A 9358-nucleotide genomic window follows, 5' to 3' on the forward strand; every position below is an offset into this window, starting at 1 on the left:
GTTTTAATTAGTTAAGGGCATTAAACCACATCGCAAAGATGTTGGTTTCACAGCCATAATTAGTTATGCAATATTTGCCACACTTTGCACATTTTAGTTTGCATGTTTGAGAATTTTAAATTTTGACTTTAATTTGAATTTGGAATTTGAACAGTGTTTGAATGCAAAGGGGGATTAGTAATAGTAAGAGTGATGACATGGCACCATTAACATGGGATTACTATAGCTTAATTATCCGGGCGTCACAATTCTCCTCCACTACAAGAAATCTCGTCCCGAGATTTAAGGGGTGGAGTAAGGGGGAAAGACTCTGGAAGGACAGAGTTCAACACAAGATAGGTACCTGGGGGCTATCTCAGTGAGCGTGGCATAGAGGCATCTCGAGTTGAAATCCAAGAAAGTCATCGAGAACAAGGCTAGAAGGTGCAATAATACTCTTCAAGCAGATGGACAATCGTTCGTTTTCTGAAACGGAGTGTGAAAAGGGGTTCAGAGCATCGAGAATAAGTATTGCATCTGATAGCAGAACAGATCACAAGAAGGTGGCTCGTGAATTACATACGAAGCCAAGCGTGAGGAATAACTTTGGAAACCGGGCGTGTACAGGAGAGTCGGGTTTTGATTCTGCGGAACTGTGGGTTATGGGCCCACCATGTGGGTTAAAAGTACGAGGAGCGGTGACATCTTGCATGGTCATGATAGTAAGGCAGGTCAGAGGGTAGCCTGTCGATTATGTCGGCAACAACGTCGGTACCAAGGGCGAGGGACGAAGAGAACCATTTTCCTGCTCATTGAACGCGGCGGACCAATAGGCAGAGTTCTCGTCCATCGGTGGCTACCGGAATGTCATCAACAATGGTAAACAGGGTCTTGCTGACAGAATTGTACACCGAGGTGTTTACATAAGCAGGAGAATGTTACTGCTTAGATCATATAGATCACAAGAAACGTTAAACCAACCAATGGAAAGGAAAATGTGTTTAAGCACATATTTCAAGGGTATATCCTTCCCAAGGTCAAGCAAAGCATGATATGCATGACAGGATATAATGTAGAAAACTCTTTGGGTAAGGGGAGAGTAATTTCATGACTTTACCCATACAACGGTGTTTGGATAATTGAGCAGGAAACATTTAGCATTGGGCTTCAAATGTTCTTGTTGAAAATCGGAGTACCATAGACATGCTTCGAGACAGTATTGACATGGTCTTCAAGCAAAGGTCGGACTTTGCATACGCAAAGGATTCATCAGGAACAACTTATAAAATAAGTCTTACGATTTCCTCATGGAAAAATGATTAACCTTGTTAAAAAGGAAACTATAACACTAGGTCCTCCGGTCAGGTGTGCTAGGCATGACATCATCTTACCGGCTCATATAAAGACCAATGTTATAACTCTTGGACATATGTTCCAATCATCATATCTGATCGAGATCCAGATATTATTGGTGCCAGGATGCCTCAGACTCGGGATGCCTGAGAAGAAAAGGTGCAACACAAATTGACGAGATGTCATTTCAAGATTCTCGGGATATGAACTATGGAAGCGAGTTCCAAAACAAGAGTTCATCATTTAACCAAGGAGAGGACGAGGAGGTGGCTGATGGACTCAGCGACAATTCCTCGAGATTTCCAAAAGGATGGATTTTCACAACTATGTGAATAAGGAGATAACATTTGTCAGATCAGATGACATAATGAGGTATGCTCGAGGAAAACATACACAATTAAACATGGGTTGAAAGGTGCACCCGAATATGGGCTGGGTTGCACGACCAACGTCGGAATGGTGATTCAACAATCAATAGTCTAAGAATAAACGGCCAACCATTAACTTCAAAGCAAGAGGGTTGCTAGAAGGGCAGAATCCAAACAGCACCGCTCACTTGTTGGTACCCCTGTTGGAATCAACACGAGGACCCAAGAAAGAATGGTGATGGTGAGAAGCAACACTGTAACAAGAATTCTTAAGAGGTGGAGCAATTCCCACAACATCCTTGACATAAAAGACGGCAATACGTCAAGGTAGAACATAATACAAGCTCGAAAGCAAGTTGCATCCATAACATGAACAAGTTTGTGATGAAAGTAAGGTAAGGATGTTGGCGATGGTAACTCAAATTACCAAGGGACGAGGATGACACTTATCATCATGAATTCGATCGATATCCTGGAAGGAGCCAAAATTTATTGATGATGATCACGACAATTGTTGTCGAGAGGCTCCACGGAGAAGCAATCGAACAACGACTGCATCGAGCAAAAGGACTGATGCAACGAAAGATTATTTGAACCACCTGTATGACACAAACTCGGAATCAAGTTGTGGTTCGAGGTGAAACGATAAGACGAGGAAATCAACGTAAGCTTAGCTTATATTCGAAAGCTGTGCTCCGAGAATAAGGACCGGGTGGCACAGTTAAACTATAGCACGATAACGATATAGTTGATCAGGCTAGGAATGACTTGATCGGGTACAAAATCGTACTTAAATAAGATTACTAAAAGTTGTTGAACCGTAGTGCAGACTCGGTTCAGTTATCTGTGTCTTTGAGTGTTTAATAACTCAGAGCCCATGAAAAAATGTAATCAGTGAGAATGTAGTACTTGATGAAGAACTCATAAGAAGTTATGCAGCTCCAAGATAATCTCGAGATCCCGGGGGTAATACTTGACGACAGATCAAAGTAAGGTTGGACTGGGGTATTGATCCGTAGAAGACAAATATTTAAACTTGCACGAGAAATGGTATTTAAAGGAGAACATGGTCGGAATCCACGATCATAAAGGATCGAACCACGGATACAAGATGAACTTATTACAAAGGGGTAATTATTTTTACGAGAAGCTTCCATGATAAGGTATACATCGTGTCCCTGGGCATGAACGCAAGGTTCAAGGTCGACTCCCACTTCTTCAATGTATAACCTTCCATTCACTTTTCGCTTTGATAAAGGCATTAGTGTTGAAAGTTTTATCTGGTGAAATACCGGATGAGTATGACTCGTGAAAACTTCCGAGTTCACACATATAAAGGAAGGCATAGGTTCAACCCGTCAGGGTATCGTGGAAACATATACCACAAGCTTCAATAGTAAATACGACCAGCTCGAAAGCTGAGCATGGTTGGCCAAGCAGATGATACAATTTACCAAGGGCATTATGTATTAGGTAAAGAACTCACAAGAATTTTGGTTTTGAAGGACATTGTCGGATAATAACCTGGCAATGGTTATGGCGGTCCACAACGGGGCTGATGTGAGTATCGGAACTCAATCCAAGGAAGAAGGAATGCCAATGCATCGGATTATAGAAACAACTGAGTTACTTAGAGCTCAATTGCAAAGGAATTAAGATTTACAAAGCGAAGGATCAGAAGCAGACGCTCTGATCAAGGATGGATAAGTTCAATATACTTAGGGGCACAATCGATGACAATTTGATTGGCGAGAACCAGCTCATGTTTAAAATGACGTCTGAGCCGGAAAGATAATTTAAAAGGATCAACTGATGATTGCGTGCATTCGCACTCATGTCGAATCAAAGGGATCAAAATGACGGTGCCTAAGGATACTCACGAATATTGCCAGACATATGGAAAGCATCCATCATGCAAGCAGACAAGTATTGCAGAGCAATAAGCTACTAAGGATTTTTGGAGGATCGAATAGTATTTCGATGACCATTGTGAAACACATGAACAACTGGGGGACGAGCGAATACTCGATAAGTGAGAGAATTATCCATAGGGGTATTCAGGTGACAAAGAACAGCAAGGCAGTAAGCTCAAGGATGGATAAGTTCTGTTTTTGACATATTCTGTTTTTCGTGTGTTGTTTGCTTATTTTGATGAATCTATGGCTAGTAAAATAGTTTATAATCCATAGAGAAGTTGGAATACAGTAGGTTTAACACCCATATAAATAAATAATGAGTTCATTACAGTACCTTGAAGTGGTCTTTTGTTTTTTTCGCTAACGGAGCTCACGAGTTTTCTACTTTAAGTTTTGTGTTGTAAAGTTTTCAAGTTTTGGGTACAGATTTGATGGATTATGGAACAAGGAGTGGCAAGAGCCTAAGCTTGGGGATGCCCATGGCACCCCCAAGATAATATAAGGACACCTAAAAGCCAAAGCTTGGGGATGCCCCGGAAGGCATCCCCTCTTTCATCTACTTCTATCGGTAACTTTACTTGGAGCTATATTTTTATTCACCACATGATATGTGTTTTGCTTGGAGCGTCTTTTATGATTTGAGTCTTTTCTTATTAGTTTACCACAATCATCCTTGTCATACACACCTTTTAAGAGAGCCATACATGATTTGGAATTTGATAGAATACTCTATGTACTTCACTTATATCTTTTGAGCTTTATAGTTTTGCTCTAGTGCTTCACTTATATCTTTTAGAGCACGGTGGTGGATTTGTTTTATAGAAACTATTGATCTCTCATGCTTCACTTAGATTATTTTGAGAGTCTTAATAGCATCGTAATTTTCTTAAAATCCTAATATGCTTGGTATGCAAGATTAATAATAAAACTTTCATATGAGTGTGTTGAATACTAAGAAGAAATTGATGCTTGATAATTGTTTTGAGATATGAGGATGGTGATATTAGAGTCATGCTATTTGAGTAGTTGTGAATTTGAGAAATGCTTGTGTTAAAGTTTGTGATTCCCGTAGCATGCACGTATGGTGAACCGTTATGTGATGAAGTCGGAGCATGATTTATTTATTGATTGTATTCCTTATGAGTGGTGGTCGGGGACGAGCGATGGTCTTTTCCTACCAATCTATCCCCCTAGGAGCATGCGCGTAATACTTTTCTTTGATAACTTCTAGATTTTTGCAATAAGTATATGAGTTCCTTACGACTAATGTTGAGTCCATGGATTCTACGCACTTTCCTTCCTTCCACCATTGCTAGCCTCTCTAATACCGCGCACTTTTCGCCGGTATCATACACCCACCAAATACCTTCCTCAAAACAGCCACCATACCTACCTAGCATGGCATTTCCATAGCCATTCCGAGATATATTGCCATGCAACTTTCCATCGTTCCTTTCATTATGACACGCTCCATCATTGTCATATTGCTATGCATGATCATGTAGTTGACATTGTATTTATGGCAAATCCACCATTCATAATTCTTTCATACATGTCACTCATGAGTCATTGCACATCCCGGTACACCACCGGAGGCATTCATATAGAGTCATATTTTGTTCTAAGAATCGAGTTGTAATTCATGAGTTGTAAGTAAACAAAAGTGTGATGATCATGATTATTAGAGACTGTCCCAGTGAGGAAAGGATGATGGAGACTATGATTCCCCCACAAGTCGGGATGAGACTCCGGACGAAAAAAAAGAGGCCATAAAAAAAGAGAAAGGCCCAAATAAAAAAATATGAGAGAAAAAGAGAGAAGGGACAATGTTACCATCCTTTTACCACAGTTGTGCTTCAAAGTAGCACCATGATCTTCATGATAGAGAGTCTCTCATTATGTCACTTTCATATACTAGTGGGAATTTTTCATTAGAGAACTTGGCTTGCATATTCCAATGATGGGCTTCCTCAAAATGCCCTAGGTCTTCGTGAGCAAGCGAGTTTGATGCACACCCACTTAGTTTCTTTTGAGCATTCATATACTTATATCTCTAGTGCATCCGTTGCGTGGCAATCCCTACTCACTCACATTGATATCTATTGATGGGCATCTCCATAGCCCGTTAATACGCCTAGTTGATGTGAGACTATCTTCTCCCTTTTTGTCTTCTCCACAACCACCATTCTATTCCACCTATAGTGCTATATCCATGGCTCACGCTCATGTATTGCGTGAAGATCGAAAAAGTTTTGAAAATGTCAAAAGTATGAAACAATTGCTTGGCTTGTCATCGGGGTAGTGCATGATTTAAATACTTTGTGTGGTGAAGATAGAGCATAGCCAGACTATATGATTTTGTAGGGATAGCTTTCTTTGGCTATGATATTTTGAGAAGACATAATTGCTTTGTTAATATGCTTGAAGTATTATTATTTTTATATCAATATGAACTTTTGTCTTGAATCTTTTGAATCTGAATATTCATACCAGAATTAAGAAGATTTACATTGAAATTATGCCAAGTAGCACTCCGCATCAAAAATTCTGTTTTTATCATGTACCTACTCAAGGACGAGCAGGAATTAAGCTTGGGGATGCTTGATACGTCTCCAACGTATCTATAATTTTTGATTGCTCCATGCTATATTATCTACTGTTTTAGACATTATTGGGTTTTATTATCCACTTTTATATTATTTTTGGGACTAACCTATTAACCGGAGGCCCAACCCAGAATTGCTGTGTTTTGCCTGTTTTAGGGTTTCGAAGAAAAGGAATATCAAACGGAGTCCAAACGGAATGAAACCTTCGGAAACGTAATTTTCTCATCAGATAAGATCCAGGAGACTTGGACCCTCTGTCAAGAAAGCCACGAGGTGGTCACGAGGGTAGGGGCGCGCCCCCTGCCTTGTGGGCCCCTCGAAGCTCCATCGACATACTTCTTCCTCCTATATATATCCACGTACCCCCAAACGATTGGGGACGGATCCAAAAACCTAATTCCACTGCCGCAACTTTCTTTATCCATGAGATCCCATCTTGGGGCCTGTTCCGGTGCTCCGCCGGAGGAGGCATCAATCACGGAGGGCTTCTACATCATCATCCAAGCCCCTCCGATGAAGTGTGAGTAGTTTACTTCAGACCTACGGGTCCATAGCTAGTAGCTAGATGTTCTCCCCCTCTCTCGTGGAGATCTATTCGATGTAATCTTCTTTTTGCGGTGTGTTTGTTGAGACCGATGAATTGTGGGTTTATGATCAAGTCTATCTATGAATAATATTTGAATCTTCTCTGAATTCTTTTATGTATGATTGGTTATCTTTGCAAGTCTCTTCGAATTATCAGTTCGGTTTCGCCTACTATATTGGTTGTTCTTGCCATGGGAGAAGTGCTTAGCTTTGGGTTCGATCTTGCGGCATCCTTTCCAAGTGAGAAGGGGCAGCAAGGCACTTATTGTATCGTTGCCATCGAGGATAACAAGATGGGGTTTTTATCATATTGCATGAAACTATCCCTCTACATCATATCATCTTGCTTAAGGCGTTACTCTATTTCTAACTTAATACTCTAGATGCATGCAGGATAGCGGTCGATGAGTGGAGTAATAGTAGTAGATGAAGAATCGTTTTGGTCTACTTGTCTCGGACGTGATGCCTATATACATGATCATACCTAGATATTCTCATAACTATGCTAAATTCTGTCGATTGCTCAACAGTAATTTGTTCACCCACCATAGAATACTTATGCTCTTGAGATAAGCCACTAGTGAAAGCTATGGCCCCCGGGCCTCTTTCTCATCATATCAATCTCCATCACTTTATTATTGCTTTGCTTTACTTTGCTTTTACTTTATTTACTTTGCATCTCTATACCAAAAATACCAAAAAATATTATTTATCATCTCTATCAGATCTCACTTTCGTAAGTGACCGTGAAGGGATTGACAACCCCTAAGCGCGTTGGTTGCGTTGAGCTATTGTTTTTGTGTAGGTACGAGGGACTCAAGTGTAGCCTCCTACTGGATTGATACCTTGGTTCTCAAAAACTGAGGGAAATACTTACGCTACTTTGCTGCATCATCCCTTCCTCTTCGGGGAAATCCGACGCAGTGCTCAGGAGGTAGCAAACCCCTCTGTGATGGTGTCTAGATTGGATCTGGTGGTTCTAAACTCTGTGGTAGCTGGAATTGATTTTCGTCGACTCCCCTAGGGTTTATGGAATATTGAGGTATTTATAGAGCAAAGAGGCGGCTCAGGGGGCACCCGTGGTGGGTATAACCCACCAGGGCGCGCCCTGGTGGGTTGTGCTCCCCTCGGAGCACCCCCAAGTGCTTCTTCGGCACATTGATTGTCTTTTGGTCCAAAAAAACCTCCAAAAAGTTTCGCTGTGTTTGGACTCCGTTTGGTATTGATTTCCTGCGATGTAAAAATATGCAGAAAACAGCAACTGACACTTGGCATTATGTCAATAGGTTAGTACCAAAAAATGATATAAAATGACTATGAAATGATTATAAAACATCCAAGATTGATAATATAATAGCATGGAACAATCAAAAATTATAGATACGTTGGAGACGTATCAGCATCCCCAACCTTATTTCCTACTCTTCCTCGAGTAGGTAAATGATAAAAACGGAATTTTTGATGTCGAATGCAGCCTAACATGTCATCTCATATTATTTTCTTTATAACATGGACATTTGGACTTTTATATTGTTCAAATCAATATTCTAGTTTTGACATGATAATTTAAATACTCAAGCATGCCAACAAGCAACCATGTCTTTCAAAATATCAACGTTAAAGTAAGCTATCCCTAGCCCATTATGCTCAATTATTGATCCAGTCATGAAACACACTCGCATATTAACTACACCCAATGCTTAAGTACGATCATAGTGCCTCCTAGTTGTTGCTTTATAAGAGAAGATGGAAACTCAAATTCAAAATAGAAATTGCATAAAGTAAAAGATATGTTGGAGACGTATCAGTGCACCAGCACCCCATCAATACATCGACAATTGTATTCCAAACTTGTCCATCTATAGTGATGATGCAGGCGGTGCTTGCAGACGCGGAGCGTGAGGAGGAGCATGTTCACAATTTCAAGGGACTGATCAAGGGTCATCTGTGCGCGGTTAAGGGGGACAACAATGTTTGAGTGTAATATTTATTTATTTTTAATTAGAACTACCACTCCATTTGAACATTTAAACTATTTTAAACTATATGTGCGGTTATTTGAATGTGTGGGCTTAAACAAATTAGGGTCAGATACTCGGATGTATGTGCGCAGCCTTCAATGGCTGGCTCATGCATCTGTGTCAAAGTACTGATCCACCTATCCACGGACGGATGCTGAAGCAAATATACGTGTCAACATTGAAGATACCCTAATAGCAACGACCAACGTTACATGTGCATGGATTTAGTTTGGCTCCAGTGTTGTTTCATGCCTTGGTCGTGTTAGTCGTCTCGATGCAACCGTACGTACCTAGGATGGTATGGCCGAAAGTGAACCAGCATGGGACTTTTCCTTTGCTACCATGACCCGTTGGCCATTAGGTTTAGCATTGATGGTCAAGATTGGGTGATACAAGATGTGCATGCTTCCTTATACTGCACTACTCCTATATTATACGTATATGTGAGATTCAAAAAAACAATGCTTCCTTATACCGCTCTGGTTGTTTCGTTTTCCCCCTAGGTCCTGCGACTATGGTTTGATAGTCCT

Source organism: Triticum urartu, chromosome 7, assembly GCF_003073215.2.
Source record: "Triticum urartu cultivar G1812 chromosome 7, Tu2.1, whole genome shotgun sequence".
NCBI classification, from domain to species: Eukaryota; Viridiplantae; Streptophyta; class Magnoliopsida; order Poales; family Poaceae; genus Triticum; species Triticum urartu.